We start from the raw sequence: 19,343 nt of genomic DNA on the forward strand, positions 1-19,343 counted from the left end.
ATCACGCACTGTACTCCAGCCCGGATGACAGAGTGAGACTCTGTTGAAAGAAAAGAAAAGAAAGAAAAAAGAGAGCGGGAGAGGGAGACAGAAAGAAAAGAAAAGAGAAAGAAAAAAAAGGAGGAGAAGGAAGGGAGGGAGAGAGAGAGGGAGCGAGGGAGGGGAGGAGGAGGAGGAAGAAGAAAGAAAAGAAGGGCAACAACCAGGGGAAGAATATGGATGAATCAGTCCAAATTTATCATCATCACTGTGCCTTTCTGGTGACAGGTCAGTGGTGATATCCTCTTTGAGGATGACTCCCTGCAGTACTAATGGCGGCACAAGAGTGCCAGAACTGGATGACAGCTCACTCATTGCAGCCTAGAAAAAATTCTGGGCACACTAGGCTGAATGATAAGCTCCTTGGCATGCTAGCCAAAATCACCTTAAAAGAGGGCTGGCTATCTGGGTACAAGAGAACCCTTATTTTGGGTTGAAAAGCAGAAGCTTCCCAAGAGGGAGGATACACTGAAGCTGAAGGTATGGCAGTCCCCCCAACCAATTAGGCTGGGGATGAAGGCTGCTTAGTTGGACTAGGAAAAGTAGTGGATACTGGATTCCAGAGTGGGCCATGTTGGGAGGAGCACGGTAGAATGTGATCTAAGGGGACTAAGACATTTTGGGCTGAGCTAGGCTATAGGAGAATGGTAGACAGACCTGAGGATTTTGCCGAGCTGTGTCAGTCTGGGTTATAGGAGGGGGTGGAAATTACAGCTAAGGGACTTGGAGATGAGGGAAGGTAAGAAGACAGAGCTGATGGTATTGAGGTAGGGGCTGGAAAGAGAAGCATCAAACAGGAGGGCTAGCCCAGGTTTGAGCTGGACACTCCACTGACAGTTCTAAAGCAGAAAATTAGGGAAGGAATAGTCAGGGGCTATTGGGCTATGCAGTAGCTTCTAGAAGTCAACAGCTGGCTCTGGGAGGGAAAAGATTGAGAAAAACAAAATAAATAAATGAGAGCAGAAGGTATGAGGGGAAAAAGTAGGGGTGAGAGTTATCAGGCTGGTTAGAGCTGGGCTAAACATTTAGTCTTATTAGTTTGAAAGCACCTGGACCAGTTAGTTGCTGTATAGGCAAAGTCAAAGGGAGAAGCCTGGCCTCGCTTTACTCAGTCATGGTTCATGACTTTAGGAGACTGTAATGAACCATGCATACCAGGAAAGGAAAAGGTTAACTGAGGTTGAAAAAAAGCTTTATGTGGCACTTTTAAACAAGCAGGTTGGTTTGGCTTGTGTGACTGTGATGGTGCCTGATTTGGAGCAGAGCAATTTGTGTTGTGACATTTTAAAATCCATTTTGGCACACGGTGATGAATGTGTCGACTGGCAGCTAAGAACTTGCTAGAATGCAAGTATGCAAGTCTTTCAGCATTTATAATCGACACTTCCCTTTCCAGGAAAGAGCCTTTCTAATCTTCGAATCAGTGGACTTATCAATTTGCATAAAATATGCCATCCTCAATGAACACATATTTATCATCTACCACTTAACTTTCCTTCTGTTTAAAAAAAAAAAAAAAAAAAAGCAGAATCACCTTGCTGTGAGTCAGCAGCTTTAAATTCAGCTGTGCTGGGTGAAGCTGTTAAGGGTAGGAAGAAGCCATCACTAGAAGGGGGAGGAGCAGGAATAAAATGATCCTTTTCTATTTCCATGATTTTTTATGTTTCTATTTAAATGGTTAAATACCCATTTAGGTTAGATGCTAATTAAATGTAAAATTACTGGGCTGTTCCAATATGCATGGTAAGGTTGTACTTCTTGGTTGTTTGTAATTTACCTAACTCTTGAGAGATCCTCAGAACAGCCCAGCTGAGTTCAAAGAAGGCTTCCAACTGCCCAGGATACGCATCAGTTCCTGAACTAAAAAAGAACACCCCAGGATCAACAGAAGCTACTATCAAATCCTTCAAACACTACATGCGCCACATGCTCACATTTGTCTTGTTTTTGCTACTACTTATCCACAAAAAAGCCAACCCTGAACTCCTTCTTGGGGTGAAAACTTTAAAATATACCAAATGAATCAGTTCAAAATTTTACAAATTTGGTTTGGCTTAATCATAACTGATTCTTCATACTATTGACACCATTGATTCTTCACACCATAGATACCACTCACTAAAACTACAACTCAGTCACCTCTTCCCATATACCATATTTCATTAAAATCAACGTAAGATAAGAAATGGTTACCAGATGCCATCGTTTCAGACCAAACCATAGGTCAAATTTTGAATAAACCTAACAATACCTGATTGGTTAAGTAGCACACCTAGATTTATTAAAATCACTGCACTCCTTTAATGTCTATAGGAGAACATGCATGCACAAGCACACGCATGTGCGTGTGCATTATATATATATGTATATATAAATACTACTGCAAAGTTAAAAAGAGACTTTACCAAGTTCTGTCATTGACAGGGACATTATATATAAGACTATACATACTGTAATTCACCTCATCAACAGTTAATTTTATGGCCGGGCACAGTGGCTCATGCCTGTAATCCTAACACTTTGGGAGGCAGATCACTTTGAGCTCAGGAGATTGAGACCAGCCTGGGCAACATGGCAAAAACCCAACTCTACAAAAAAGCACAAAAATGATCTGGGCATGATGACTCCCACCTGTAGTCCCAGCTACACGGGAGGCTGAGGCTGGAGGATTGCTTGAGCCAGGTAGCAGAGGTTGCAGTGAGCCAAAATTGTACCACTGCACTCTGGCCTGGGTGACAGAGCAAGACTTTGTCTCTAAAAAAAAAAAAAAAAAAAAAAAAAAAGTTAATTTTACCAGGAACATGTGTCAAAATGTAAAATTATGTGAACTCTTTGACCCAGCAATGCTATTTTCAGGGATATATCTTAAGATCATCACCAGTAAAGTATATAAAGATGTGCATGGGCCGGGCGCGGTGGCTCAAGCCTGTAATCCCAGCACTTTGGGAGGCCGAGATGGGCGGATCACGAGGTCAGGAGATCGAGGCCATCCTGGCTAACCCGGTGAAACCCCGTCTCTACTAAAAAATACAAAAAACTAGCCGGGCGAGGTGGTGGGCGCCTGTAGTCCCAGCTACTCGGGAGGCTGAGGCAGGAGAACGGCGTAAACCCGGGAGGCGGAGCTTGCAGTGAGCTGAGATCCGGCCACTGCACTCCAGCCTGGGCGACAGAGCGAGACTCCGTCTAAAAAAAAAAAAAAAAAGATGTGCATGTAAGAATATTCATCATGGCTTTCTTTATACAATGAAAAATTGGAAATAAACTGCTCATTAATGGGATGCTGGTTAAAGAAAATCATTAATGTAATATGCAGCCATCTAAAAGGGTAATTTTTATATAGAGAGAGAGATATAAGAAAACCCTCATGTCATATTGCTGAGTAAAAAGAAAGATGTCAATGAGTATTCATGATGTGATTCTATTCATCCTTGCAAATGGTGGAAATTCAATTATATGGTATTTTCTCTCTTTTCTGTTTATTTTTCATATAAGTATATATTTCCTTTAAAATCCGAAAAAAAATCAAGCTATTTTCATCAGAGGAAAAAAATCATTACTCTGTATTTCAGTCACACTAAAATAGTCACCCAAGAAGCCAATTGTAGCTCTTTTATTTCTGTGCCTTCTGTTGGAAGGAAAACTGTATATAAACAGACCATATTACAGAGAAAATTTGAATGAATGGTGTCTAGTGCCTAAACCAAAACAGAGGTGAAATATTATATAAACTGAAGAGGATGACTTTATCATAGTGTTTGAAATAATTCTCTGTGTGTGTGTGTGTGTGTGTGTGTGTAGATATATACTAGTATATTTTCATTACTAACCAAAAACATAATGTAGGTTCCAAATGGCAGCAAAGAATATAATTACCTTTGGCTTTTCTTACATAAGTTACCACCCCATAAATCTTTATGTTAATGTGGAAAAATCTGACCTGAACAGATGGACCTCATGCTGTTCTCTAAAACATGAACAGATTTCTGATCTTCTGGACCAGGAAATGAAGTCAGCACTAAAACAGGAGACACCATCATCCATCTCCTAGAATTTCAATCTAAGAATCTGTAATAAAAGCAATATTTCCCTCTATAGAAATATAACTAAGTAATATATTTGCGTCTTAATGAAATGTACTCTTGATATGATAAAACACAGTGGGATATTTATGGCACTGGTGGTGCTGGCTATCTGGTCCCTGAACCTCACCAATTTTGGAGAATCCCCTTGCTGTGGTTCTTGGCAGGTAGTAGCATTTGGCTTGATGCTCCCAAGCTTCTTATGGAAGGCACATCTCTGGGGCTGACACTCTGCCTGGATAAATCTTCATCTCATTAGCCCAAGGGCCTTTTTTTCCATGAGCATTTTCATAGAAGCTGTTTCACAAATCAACTCCATTGGTGTTGAAGACCTAATAAAGGGCTCTCTATCAAGTAATTACAGCACTGAGGTTTAAATTTCTGCTCCACAATTTTCTAGTTGTTTGATTTATGTTGGGAAGAGACTGGTGGGATAAGCAGGCCTGAGTCTGAGGAACAATTAAGGAGTTGGCCTGTGAGGTCAGGAGATTGGTTACATAAAAGAAGAATCAGTAAATAGTTAAATATATCGAGGATAATGGAAGTCAGATTTTTTTTACCAAGAGAGAAGGAAGTTACAAATACAATAAGGGTGAAGACTAGAATGAACCCTGTAGTGTTGGAGTAGAGCTAGAGATATTGGAGTAAATTCATGAGTTTTAATATAAATAGAAAGATATATAAATAGATATAGGGGTGTGTGTGTGTGTGTATGTGTGTGTGTGTGTGTGTGTGTGTGAATTCCCTAGCTCTGTCTGCTAAAATGACCTAAAAACAGTAACACTCCAGTAGCAATGACCACACCTAGCATCCAGATCTTGGTTCTAAAAATGCATTCTCAAGTAAAAAGAACCAGAGCTCAGTGGAGAAACAGCTGATGAAATAACTGCAATGATTGTGGCAGAAAAAATACCAGAAGAGCCTGAAATGTCTTGCACCCCAAAGAAAGTACTCTCAGAATGACATAGAGATGTCAAAAGGACACAGGAACTGGCTTGAAGGGTATCCCAATGGCTGGAACTGGAGCATTTTCAGCATTAAAACCAATGGTGATAGTAATGGCTTATAATCTATTGGGTAAAATAGAAATCCACAAGTCCATGCTGATGGAAATAAGCAAATAAGAAGGGAGAGGAAAAAACTTCTATACAATATAATCCCAACTAGTAAATGGAAAACAAATGTTTTAATTGGAAAAACTATAATTTGGCAATCATCCTAGTAACAATTTATGCAAGAATCATAAAATAAGCAAGTGAAAGTTTAAGAAACCGGATGTTTACATAGCCTCAAAGTGTCCTCCTACGAAATACTTATTAATTCAAAGGGAAAGAGAATAACTTAACAGTGGAGAAATTATGACCTTAAGCCATCAAAGTTAACATCACCAGCAAAAAGACAAGTCAATATTACGTGCCTTTTAATATGATACACTTGGAAGAATACAATTTCACTTCTATCACATTCCTGCCAAAAAATGTATTACCTGAATCTAATCATGAAGAAACATCAGACAAACCTAAAATGAGGAACTCTACAAAAAAAAAGAAAGAAAGAAAAGAAAGAAAAGAAAAAGAAGGAAGGGAGGGAGGGAGGGAGGGAAAGGCCTGAACTCAAAAATGTCAAGGTCACTAAAAACAAGGAAGGATTGAGGAAATGTCACAAATTAAAGATTAAAGAGACATAACAACTAAATGCAATTCATAATCCTGACTTTGATTCTAGACCAAAAGTAAGAAATATTTTTTCAAAGAGGAAACTGTTAGACCAAATGACAAATTTTGAATGTGGTCTGTGGATTAGAGGAATTATATCAACGTTAAATTTCTGATTTTGGTGATAATACTGTGGTTATGCAGGAGAGGGTCCTTGTCTTAAAGGAAAACACTTAAGTAGTTAAGGATAATTGAAATCACCTCTGCAACTTACTTCAATTGGTTCAGAAAAAGAGAATGAATGGCAAAACAAATGTAAAATGTTTACAATTGGAGAACTTGAGTGAAGAATAATAAAAGAGTTATCTTTTACTCAGGAGTTTGTTGTACTATATTTGCAACTTTTACGTACGTTTGAAATTATTTCAAAATAAAAAGTTAAGAAAATGGCAATAACAGTATTTAATTCTTTGGATTTTGGGTAAAAATACATGAATTAATATTTGTGGTATGTTTATAACAGAGCTAGACACATAATAAATGCTAGATATATGTTAGCAATGATGGTGATAGACAATGGTGGTGGTGGTGGTGGTGAAGTCCTGAATTTTAAACACACAATTTGTCCAGGCGCAGTGGCTCATACCTGTAATCCCAGAACTTTGGGAGGCCAAGGCAGTCTGATCACCTGAGGTCAGGAGTTCAAGACCAGCCTGGCCAACATGGTGAAACCCTGTCTCTACTAAAAATACAAAAATCAGCTGGGTGTGGTGGCAGGTGCCTGTAATCCCAGCTACTCAGGAGGCTGAGGCATGAGAATCGCTTGAATCCAGGAGGCCAAGGTTGCAGTGAGCAGAGATCACGCCATCGCACTGCAGCCTCAGTCACAAGAGTGAAATTCCATCTCAAAAATAAATAAACAATAAACACACAATTCATCTGAATTGGGATGAGTTCACTCTGGCTCACTTTTCTCCTTTTAGATTTAACAAAGAAATTAAAATAGTATTTACTTGCATTTGACATGCTAACAACAATGTCAATTTGTTTATTGCAATTTAAACACTGTTCATATAATGTTTTATATACTAGTGTCCCCAAGCAAAAGACATGTTAGTAATATTTTTTAAATAATCCAAGATCAAATTTTTAAAAATCCATTTTCACCTTTCATTAATTTAGGCAATATGGTGATAATGAGAATATGCAATACATAAATATATACATATATTAACATATTTAATAAAGGTAAATAATATACAATGCTATTGTATACGGTTACTATACAACACCATATACAATACAATAGCATTGTATATTATTAACCTTTATTAAATATGTATGTTAATATATATTACAATACATAGAATTAAAGACCATGAGAGTTTAAAAGACTTTGGGGATCATCTACTCCAATTCCTTTGAGAGTAACTGTATCCTCTCTCTACAGCAGGGGTCCCAACCCTCAGGGCATGAACTAGTACTGGTCCGTGGCCTGTTAGGAACTAGGCCACACAACAGGAGGTGAGTGGAGAGCAAGTGAGCATTACTGCCTGAGCTCCACCACCTGTCAGATCAGCAGTGGCATTATATTCTCATAGGAGCACAAACCCTATTGTGAACTGTGCATGTGAAGGATCTAGGTTGCATGTTCCTTATGAGACTAATGGCTGATGATCTAAGGTGGAACCATTTCATTCTGAAACCATTAGTGAGCACACCCCTCACCCCGCTGACTCCTTCCATGGAAAAACTATCTTCCATGAAACCAGTCCCTGGTGTCAAAAAGGTTGGGGATCACTGCTCTATAGCATCCCCATCAAATAGTAGTTTCTGATTGACCACCTACAATGACAGGAAACACTCCTTCTGAGAACAGCCAATTGGAAGTCATTCCTGATTGTTAGAAAGTTACTTTTTAACAATGAGTCAAAATCTTTCTCCATGTAATTTCCAGAGGCTGCTACTATACATGTCTTCTGAGGTCACAAATTGATTCCCTCTTCCACATAACATTTCGATAACAAAAACTACTATTCCCTACCCTCCTCAACTAAGTTCTCCCACTGTAAGTTTCCTCTTCTCCAAACTGAATATCCCCCGAGTTTTCAATTATTCCATGTATAATCATGGCTTTCAGTCCTCTCACTATCTTAACTACTCTCCTCAGTTTCTATACTTTGTCCTGTTCAGGGGGATTTTGTTTCTATGAAGGCAGTCTGAGATCACATCAGCTATCTTGCAATCTCATGCATTCATGATTATTCCTTCATTCAGTCAGTATTTATGAGTGCCTGTGATGTGGAAGGCACCATGCTAAGATATTATAAGAGACAAGACCAATAAGACATAAGCTTTCTCTTAAGGAACATACATGTTAATGGGTGAGAAAAGATGTATGGTAATAAATGCCACAAAACAGACACAACAAGTACTATGCACATTAAAGGAAGGAAATTATACAATTAACTATAGATTTGCTTTAACATAAGAATATGGGAGAACAAAGCAAAAGTAATGACAATTTCAGCCTAGAACTAATTTGTTTTGGGATAGCATGAGAATTGGTAAAAAGGAGCAGTTTGAGATTTAAACTACACTAAAAGAAAAACTTCTAGATTAGAAGAATGATCACACAAATGCAGAAGACACAAAGAGTTTATACAGTTTTTTAACCCTTGAGAGCTCTGACAACAGGAATAATAATTATTTGTGCAGAGTGATTTACATGCAATTCTTTAAATAGGCAAAAAAAAAAAAGACTAGACTCAAGCACTTTACATGTATTATCTCACTTAAACCCACAAGTTCAACAAGGTAGGTACTAATATTACTCCTTTTTTAAAAAAACTTAAATGAAGGTTTGGTGACTTGCCCAAGCTTACCAAGGTGCTAAATAGTGCAGTCAGGCTTCAAACCCAGGCTGTCACCTTCCAGGCCATTCGTTTACAACTTAAGATTATCAGCTACTTAATGCCCAACAAAGCAATCTCTGGCAAATTCCCACCCACGTGTCTAAAACTTTCCTGGTGACCTACCTGTAAAACCCCTCACTGAACAATCTGTTCATTCTCTGGATTCTAGAACACTTTCTACAGGGCTCTACATTCATCCTTGACATACTGTATCATTATGAGGTGCCTATATACCAGTATCCCCTGATAAAGTGTTACCACTCCAAGAAAAGGCATTATGTATGTCTTTATCTTTCTTCTTAGTATCTCCAACTCCTAGCTCAGTGTAAGACTCAACAAATGCTGGGAGAATGAATGAGTCCTCTGGCTTAGCTGACATGCTTTGGAGAAAGTCACCTTCTTAACCAAGCACCTCTAATTCTGGATCTAATTAGTTGTAGTGCAGAGCTTTGGTTGTCACAATTGTGCAACCTAACTCTGTCTTGTATCTCCTAACTCTGAAGTGAGGGAATCCAATAAGCAATGTGAGTATCTGGCTGTTGTCCACCATCCTCTTCAGCAGCCTCATTCATTTTTCAGGGTCTTCACTCACATTTACAACAGCAGCCAGCCAGAGTTACACAGAAACCAGAGGCAAAATAAATGGGAAATGAGATCACCTAATATTTCTTCTTTCCTTCATTGAGTTCCTAACGTAAAAGAGTTCAGTAAAGTTGCTGATACTTTGGGGTCTTAAATAAAAGAGAGATACAAAGCAAGTGATTTTATACAGTTAGAAAATGATTAAACACACTTTAGTAAAGATAGCAGGCATGTGGATTGAGTTCATATATGGTTATAACTATAAAATAGTGTTAAGCTGAAAAATGCAATTGACATACTGAAGAATGCATGAGAGTCTCTTAACAGCAGAACTCTTAAAGTAGAAGAAAAAATTACTGAGATTAAAGACAGGCTATTTGAACATACACTGTCAGAAGAGCGAAAAGAAAAAAGAATAAAAAGAAATGATGTGGGCTGGGTACGGTGGCTCATGCCTGTAATCCCAGCACTTTGGGAGGTTGAGGTGGGCGGATCAGCAGGTCAGGAGACCGAGACCATCCTGGCCAGTGTGGTGAAACCCAGTCTCTACTAAAAATACAAAAAGTAGGCCAGGCACGGTGGCTCACGCCTGTAATCCCAGCACTTTGGGAGGCCGAGGCGGGCGGATCACGAGGTCAGGAAATCGAGACCATCCTGGCTAACACAGTGAAACCCCATCTCTACTAAAAATACAAAAACATTAGCTGGGCGTGGTGGCGGGTGCCTATAGTCCCAGCTACTCGGGAGACCGAGGCAGGAGAATGGTGTGAACCCGGGAGGCGGAGCTTGCAGTGAGCCGAGATTGTGCCACTGCACTTCAGCCTGGGCGACAGAGCAAGATTCTGTCTCAAAAAAAAAAAAATACAAAAAGTTGGACGTGGTGGTGCGTGCCTGTAATCCCAGCTACTTAGCAGGCTGAGGTAGGAGAATCGCTTGAACCCGGGAGGCAGAGGTTACAGTGAGCTGAGATCGGGCCACTGCACCCCAGCCTGGCGACAGAGCGAGACTCCGTCAAAAAAAAAAAAGAAAAAGAAAAAAAAGACTGTATGTCTACAAATCTAGAAAACAGCCTCAAAAGGGCAAATCTCAGAGTTATTGGCCTTAAAGAGGAGATGGAGAAAGAGATAGAGGTAGAAAGTTTATTCAAAGAAATAATATGAGAACTTCCCAAACCTAGAGAAAGAGATCAATATTCAAGTACAAGAAGGCTATAGAACACCAAGCAGGTTTAACCCAAAGAAGACTACCTCAAGGCACTTAATAATCAAACTCCCAAAGATCAAGGATAAAGAAAGGATCCTAAAAGCAGCAAGAGAAGAGAAACAGCATATAATGAAGCTCCCATATGTGTGCCAGTAGACTTTTCAGTGGAAACCTTACAGGTCAGGAGATAGTGGCATGACATACTTAAAGTGCCAAGGGGGAAAAAAAATTTACCCTAGAGTAGTATAGCTGGTGAAAATATCCTTCAAGCATGAAGGAGAAATAGTTTCCTAGACAAATAAAAGTTGAGGGATTTCATCAACACCAGACCTTTTCTACAAGAAATGCTAGAGGGAGCTCTTCGATCTGAAAGAAAAGAACATTAATCAGCAATAAAAAATAATCTAAAGGAGGCTGGGCGCAGTGGCTCACACCAGCACTTTGGGAGATTGAGGCGGGCGGATCACAAGGTCAGGAGTTCAAGACCAGCCTGGCCAATATAGTGAAACCTCGTCTCTACTAAAAATACAAAAATTAGCCGGGCATAGTGGTGGCCGCCTATAGTCCCAGCTACTCAGGAGGCTGAGGCAGGAGAATCGCCTGAACCCGGGAGGCAGAGGTTGCAGTTAGCCGAGATGGCACCACTGCACTCCAGCCTGGTGACAGAGCGAGACTCCATCTAAAAAAAAAAGTCATCTAAAGGTACAAAACTCACTAGTAATAGTAAGCACACAGAAAAACATAGAACATTATAACACTATAATTGTGGTATGTAAACTCCTCTTATATAGAAAGATTAAATGATAAACCAATCAAAAATAACTTCAAGACATAGTACAACAGAAGTAAAGAGAAACAACAAAAAGTTAAAAAGCAGAAGGATAAAGTGTAGAGTTTTTATTAGTTTTCTTTTTGCATGTTTATGCAATCTTTGTTGTCATCAGTTTAAAATAATGAGTTAAAAGACAGTATTTGCAAGCCTCATGGTAACCTCAAGTCAAAAACATACAACAGATACACACAAAGCAAGAAATTAAATCATGCCACAAGAGAAAATCACCTTCACTAAAAGACAAGAAGGAAGGTAAAAAGGAAGAGAAGACCACAAAACAACCAGAAAACAAATAACAAAATGGCAGAAGTCCTTACTTATTGATAACATTGAATATAAACAGACTAAATTCTCCAATCAAAAGACATAGACTGGCTGAATGGATTAAAAAGCCAGACCCAGTGAATCTATTTCCTACAAGAAACACACTTCACCTATAAAGATACACATAGACCGAAAATAAAGGGATGGAAAAAGATATTCCATGCCAATGAAAACCAAAAAAGGACAAGAGTAGCTATACTAATATCAGACAAGATAGATTTCAAGACAAAAACTGTAAGAAGAGACAAAGAAGGTCATTGTATAATAATACAAGGGTCAATTCTTCAAGAGGCTATAACAACTATAAATAAATATGTACCCAGTGTTGAAGCACCCAGATATATAAATTAAACATTAGAGCGAAAGAGAGATACCTCAATACAATAATAACTGGAGACTTCAACACCCCACTTTCAGCACTGGACAGATCATCCAGACAGAAAATAAACATAGAAACATTGAACTTAATCTGCAATATAGAACAAATGGACCTAATAGATATTTACAGAACATTTCATCCTACTGCTGTAGAATACATATTCTCCTCATCACATGGATCATTCTCAAGAATAGAATACATGTTAGGTCACAAAACAAGTCTTAAAACATTAAAAAGGCCAGGTGCAGTGGCTCACGCCTGTAATCCCAACCCTTTGGGAGGCTGAGGTGGGCAGATCACCTGAGGTCAGGAGTTCGAGATCAGCCTGGCAAACATAGCAAAACCCCGTCTCTACTGAAAATGTAAAAATTAGCTGGGCATGGTGGTGCACACCTGTAATCCCAGCTACTCGGGAGGCTGAGGCAGGAGAATCGCTTGAACCCAGGAGGTGGAGGTTGCAGTGAGCCGAGATCTTGCCACTGCACTCCAGACTGGGAGACAGAGCAAGACCCTGTCTCAAAAAAAAAAAAATTGGAAATTAAGCAATGGAAATTAAACGCGGAAATTAAGCAATATGCTCCTGAATGACCAAGAGGTCAATGAAGAAATTAAGGAAATTGAGACATTTCGTGAAACAAATGGTAATGGAAACACAACATACCAAAAGCTATGAGATACAGTGAGAGCAGTACTAAGATGGAAACTTATGGCTATAAGTGCCTACATCAAAAAAAGAGGAAAAACTTCAAATACGTAACCTAATAACACATCTTAAAGAATTAGAAAAGCAAGAGCAAACCAAACCCAAAGTTAGTAGAAGAGGCCAGCAATTTGAGAGGCTGAGGCTGGCAGATTGCTTGAGCCTAGGAATTTGAGACCAGCCTGGGCAACATTGCAAAACCCCATCCTTATAAAAAATACAAAAATTAGCTGGGCGTGGTGGTGCACACCTGTAGTCCCAGCTACTCGGGAATCTGAAGTAGGAGGATCACTTGGGCACCAGGAGGTTAAGGCTATGGTGAGCTATAATCATGCACCTGCGCTTTGGCCTGCATGACAGGGCAAGACTCTGTTTAAAAGAAAAAACTTAGTAGAAGAAAATAAATAATAAAGATTAGAGCAGAAATAAATGAAATTGAAATGAGGAAAACAATACAAAAGGTCACTGAAACAAACAGTTGGTTTTTTTAAAAGATACACATAATTGACAAACCTTTAGTCAGACTAAGAAAAAGAGAGAAGACCCAAATAAATAAAATCAGAGGCAGCTGGACAAGGTGGCTCATGCCTATAATCCTAGCACTTTGGGAGGGTGAGGTAGGCACTTGAGCTCAGGAGTTTGAGACCAGCCTGGGCAACATGGTGAAACCCCATCTCTACCAAAAATATAAAAAATTAGCCAGGTGTGGTGGTGCATGCCTGTGGTCCCAGCTACTTGGGAGGCTGAGGTGGGAGGATTGTTTGAGCCAGGGGAGGCAGAGGTTGCAGTGAGCCAAGATTGCACCACTGCACTCCAGCCTGGGTGACAAACCATATCTCTAAAAAATAAAATAAAATTAGAGATGAAAAAGGAGACATTACAACTGATGCCACAGAAATTCAAAGGATCATTTGTGGCTACTATGAGCAACTATATGCCAATAAATTGGAAAATCTAGAGGAAATGGATAAATTCCTAGACATATATAACCTACCAAGATTGAACCATGAAGAAATTTGAAACCTAGACAGACCAATAACAAGTAACAAGATCAAAGTTGCAATAAAATGCTACTGATTTTTGTATGTTGATTTTGTATCCTGCAACTTTACTGTATCCTAAAGTTCTTTTCCTCCCCATAAAGAAAAGCCCAGGACCTCGCGATGGCTCACACTTGTAATCCCACCACTTTGGAATGCCGAGATGGGTGGATCACAAGGTCAGGAGATCGAGACCATCTTGACTAACATGGTGAAACTCCGTATCTACTAAAAATACAAAAAATTAGCCGGGCCTTGTGGCGGGTGCCTGTAGTCCCAACTACTTGGGAGACTGAGGCAGGAGAATGGCGTGAACCCAGGAGGTGGAGCTTGAAGTGAGCAGAGATTGCGCCACTGCACTCCAGGCTGGGTGACACTGCGAGACTCCGTCTCAAAAAAAAAAAAAGAAAAAAGAAAAGAAAAGCAAAGCCCAGGACCTGATGGCTGAATTCTACCAAACATTTAAGGAAGCATTAATACTAATCCTGCTCAAACTGTTCCCAAAAATAGAGGAGGAGAGAATACTTCCGAACTCACTCTATGAGGCCAGCATTACTCTGATACCAAAACTAGACAAAGACACATCAAAGAAAGAAAACTACAGGCCAATATCTCTAATGAATATTGATGCAAAAATCGTCAACAAAATACTAGTAAAGCAAATTCAACAATACATTAAAACAGTCATTCATCATGACCTAGTGGGATTTATCCCAGGGATGCAAGGATGGTTCAACATGTGTGAATCAATCAATGTGATAAATTATATCAACAGAATGAAGAACAAAAACCATATAATCATTTCAATTAATGCTGGAAAAGCACTTGATAAAATTCATCATCCCTTCATGATAAAAATCCTCAAAAAACTGGGCATAGAAGGAACATATCCCAACATAATGAAAGCCATATGTGACTGGGCATGGTGGCTCATGTCTGTAATCCCAGCACTTTGGGTGACTGAGGGGGCGGATCACTTGAGGCCAGGAGTTTGAGACAAGCCTGGCCAACACGGCAAAACCTTGTCTCTACTAAAATACAAAAAATTAGCTGGCATGGTGGTGCATGCCTGTAGTCCCAGCTGCTTGGGAAGCTGAAGCATGAGAATTGCTTGAACCTGGGAGGCAGAGGTTACTGTGAGCCAAGATGGCACCACTGCACTCCACCCCGAACAACAGAGCAAGACTCTGTCTCAAAAAAAAAAAAAAAAAAAGTCATATACGATAGACCCACAGCTAGTATCGTATTGAATGGGGAAAAACTGAAAGCCTTTCCTGTAAGATCTAGAAAAAGGATGGCCACTTTCACCACTGTTATTCAAGACAGTACTGGAAGTCCTAGCTACAGCAATCAGATAACATAAAGAAATAAAGGACATCCACCTTTGCAGGGACATGGATGAAGCTGGAAACCATCATTCTAAGCAAACTACCACAAGGACAGAAAACCAAACACTGCATGTTTTCACTCATAGGTAGGAGTTGAACAATGAGAACACATGGACACGAGGCGGGGGGAACATCACACACCTGTCCGTGGGGGGTTGGGGGCTGGGGGAGGGATAACATTAGGAGAAATACCTAATGTGAATGACGAGTTGGTGGGCGCAGCAAACAAACCTGGCATATGCATACCTATGTAACAAACCTGCATGTTGTGCATATGTACCCTAGAACATAAAGTATAATAATAATAATAATAAAGCAAGAAATAAAGGACATCTAAACTGGAAAAGATGACAAATTATCCTTGTTTACAAATGATGTGATCTTATATTTGGAAAAACCTAAAGACTCCGCCAAAAAACTGTTAGAACTTTAGAATTTATCAGTAAACTATTATTTACAGATAAACAAATTCAGTAAAGTTGCAGGATACAAAATCAACATACAAAAGTGAGCAGCATTTCTATATGCCAAAAGTGAACAATCTGAAAAGGAAATCAAAAAAGTAACCCATTTACAATACCCACAAATCAACTTAAACACCTAAGAATTAACCAAAGATGTGAAAGATCTCTACAAAGAAAAGTATAAAACATTTGTGAAAGAAATTTAAAAGGACACCAAAAAATGGAAAAATATTTCATGTTCATGGACTGGAAGAATCAATATTGTTAAACTGTCTATATTACCCAAAGCAATCTATAGATTCAATGAAATTCCTGTTAAAATAGCAATGACATTCTTCACAGAAATAGAAAAAAAAAATCTTAAAATTTATATGGAACCACAAAAGACCCAGAATAGCCAAAGTTATCCTGAACAAAAAGAACAAAACTGGAAGAATCACATTACCTGACTTCAACTTATACTACAGAGCTATAGTAACCAAAACTGCATGGTACTGGCATAAAAACAGATACATAGACCCATGAAACAGAATAGAGAATCCAGAAACAAATCCATACAGCTATAGTAAACTCATTTTCCACAAAGGTGCCGGGGACATACACTGGAGAAAGGACAGTCTCTTCAATAAATGATACTGGGAAAACAATAACCATATGCAGAATAATGAAATTAGACCCCTATCACTCACCACATAGAAAAACCAAATCAGCCTGTAATCCCAGCACTTTTGGAGGCTGAGGTGGGTGGATCACAAGGCCAGGAGTTCGAGACCAGCCTGACTAACATGCTGAAACCCCGTCTCTACTAAAAATACAAAAAAAAAATTAGCTGGGCGTGGTGGCACATGCCTGTAATCCCAGCTACTCAGGAGGCTGAGGAAGGAGAATCACTTGAACCTGGAAGGCGGCGGTTGCAGTGAGCAGAGATTGAGCCATGGCACTCACTGCACTCCAGCCTGGGCGACAGAGGGAGACTCCACCTCAAAGGAAAAAAAAAAAAAAAAGAAAAAGAAAAATCAAATAAAAACGGAATAATGTCTTAAATATAAGTCTTCAAACTACAAAACTACTACAAGAAAACTTGGGAAAACTCTCCAGGACATTGTTCTGGGCAAAAATTTCTTGAGTAATGCCCCACCAGCACAGCCAACCAAAGCAAAAATGAATAAATGGGGTCACATCAAGTTTAAAAGCTTCTGCACAGCAAAGGAAACAGTCAACAAAGTGAAAAGACAACCCACAGAATGGGAGAAAATATTTGCAAACTACCCATCTGACAAGGGATTAATAACCGGAATATATAAGGAATGGTAAATAACTATCAGAACAAATCTAATAATCCAATTTTTAAGTGGCAAAAGATCTGAATAGACATTTCTCAAAAGAAGACATACAAATAGCAAACATGAAAAGGTGCTCAACATCATTGATCATCAGAGAAATGCAAATCAAAACTACAATGAGATATCATCTCACTCCAGTAAAAATGGCTTTTATCCAAAATCCAGGCAATAATAAATGCTGGCAAGGATGTGGAGAAAGGGAACTTTCACACATTGTTGGTGAGAATATTAATTAGTACAACTACTATGAAGAACAGTTTGGAGGTGCCTCAAAAAACTAAAAATAGAGCAACCATACAATCCAGCAATCCCACTGCTGGATATATAACCAAAAGAAAGGAAATCAGTATATCGAAGAGTTATCTGCATTCCCATGTTTGTTGCAGTACTGTTCACAATAGCCAAGATTTGGAAGCAACCTGAGTGTTCATCAACAAATACTTATATACAATGGAGTATTATTTAGGCATAAAAAAGAATGAGATCCTGTTATGTGCAACAACATAGATGGAACCGAAGGTCATCATGTTAAGTGAAATAAGCCAGGCACAGAAAGACAAATTTCACGTGTTTTCACTTATCTGTGGGATCTAAAAATCAAAACAATTGAATTCATGGAGATAGAGAGTAGGCTGGGCGCAGTGGCTCACACCTGTAATCCCAGCACTTTGGGAGGCTGAGGCAGCCGGATCACCTGAGGTCAGGAGTTCAAGACCAGTCTGGCCAACATGGTAAAACCCCATCTCTACTAAAAATACAAAAATTAGCCAGGTATGGTGGCAGGTGCCCGTAAGCCCAACTACTTGGGAGGCTAAGGCAGGAGAATCGCTTGAACCCAGAAGGCAGAGGTTGCAGTGAGCCGAGATCATGCCACTGCACTCCAGCTTCCAGCCTGGGTAACAAGAGCAAGACTCAATTTCAAAAAAAAAAAAAAAAAAAAACAGAAAAAAGAGTAGAAGGATGGTGGTTACCAGAGCTGGCAAGGGTAGTGGGAGAGGGTTGGGGGTGTGGGGAAAACTGGGGATCGTTAATGGATACAAAAAGTAGAAAGAATGAATAAGACCTAGTATTTGATAGCACAACAGGATGACTATAGTCAATAATAATTTAATTGTACATTTTTAAATCATTATAATTGGATTGTTTATAAAAACAAAGGATACATGCTCGAGGGGATGGATACCCCATTTACCATTATGTGATTATTAAACATGTTGCATCTCTATATCAAAGTATCTCATGTACCCCATAAATATATATACCTATGTACCCACAAAAATTAAAAATTAAAATTAAAATTAAAATGAAGTAGTCACAAGTCATAGAATCAAGGAATAGAATGGTGGTTTCCAGGGACTGGAGGCCAGGGGAAAATCAGGAGTTACTAATCAACAGGCATAAAGACTCAGTTAAGCAAGACGCATAAGCTCTAAAGATCTGCTATACAGCATCGCATCTATCAACAATATATATCAACAATGATGTATTATACACTTAAAATTTTATTAAAAAGATAGGCCCAGGTGCAGTGGCACACACCTGTAATCCTGGCACTTTGGGAGGCCGAGGCAGGCAGATCACCTGAGGACAGGAGTTCAAGGCCAGCCTGGCCAACATGGTAAAACCCTGTCTCTACTAAAAATACAAAAACTAGCTGGGTGTGGTGGCCAGCTACGCCAGAGGCTGAGGCAGGAGAATCCCTTGAACCCGGGAGGCAGAGGTTGCAATAAGCGGAGATCACACCACTGTACTCCAGCCTGGGCAACAAGTAACACAATGTCTCAAAAAAAAAGAAAAAATTTTTTTGTTCAGAGGACAGATCTCATGTTACATATTCTTTCCACAATAATTGTTTTAAAGTCCAAAAAATTGGATGTAAATGTTCATTATTATGGGATTGTTTAAATTACTTACATTCTGTCCACACAGATCAATATTATGCAACTGTTAATGATGACCTAGTTTTATATGTATTGGTTTGAAAGACATTAATTATAAATTATATAGCAAAAATGCAACCAATAGAGGATTGGTCCATTTAAAATGTATGTATGTTCATCTAAATGAAAATCTGTTTACAATGGTTTTCTATGTTTATGCATTTCTCTATTACCTAAATTTCTTACAATGAGCATATATTTTTTTCAGAAAAAACAATACCAATGTTTTTGAAAAATACAAATGTAAACTTTAAGAACTTCACAAACCACATACCACCAATATATTTAAAATTGTCTGCATTATGATACATTTTAGTCATAAGTTCTTCAGATTATAAATTTCTATAAGATTTATATGTTGTTCTTATTAAAATTTACATTAATTCATTTTCCTTAAGCTTTAAGGAATTTTTTTGCTATCAATATCAATTTTACATTTTCCTAGACTTTGTTCTGGAAT

General features: G+C 38.9%; 1 protein-coding gene across 7 annotated transcripts in view; it reads right to left on the reverse strand.

Moving 5' to 3' along the window:
* Nucleotides 1–19,343, reverse strand: part of SLC35G2 (solute carrier family 35 member G2) — a 37,189-nt gene that overhangs the window by 15,543 nt on the left and 2,303 nt on the right. For 3 of the 7 annotated variants that reach the window (XM_009201657.4, XM_017955861.3, XM_031663741.1), the window contains exons 1-2: nt 3,977–5,640; nt 1,817–1,899 (exon numbers count right to left, since the gene is read on the reverse strand). The exons of 3 other annotated variants lie outside the window; for them this stretch is intronic. The gene's annotated coding sequence lies outside the window, so the exon portion shown is untranslated. Of the gene's footprint in view, nt 1–1,816; nt 1,900–3,976; nt 5,641–19,343 lie in introns of those variants that run through there. One more of the 7 variants, XM_009201663.4, reaches the window with a different exon arrangement.

The sequence above is a fragment of the Papio anubis genome, chromosome 2 (assembly GCF_008728515.1).
Source record: "Papio anubis isolate 15944 chromosome 2, Panubis1.0, whole genome shotgun sequence".
NCBI lineage: Eukaryota > Metazoa > Chordata > Mammalia > Primates > Cercopithecidae > Papio > Papio anubis.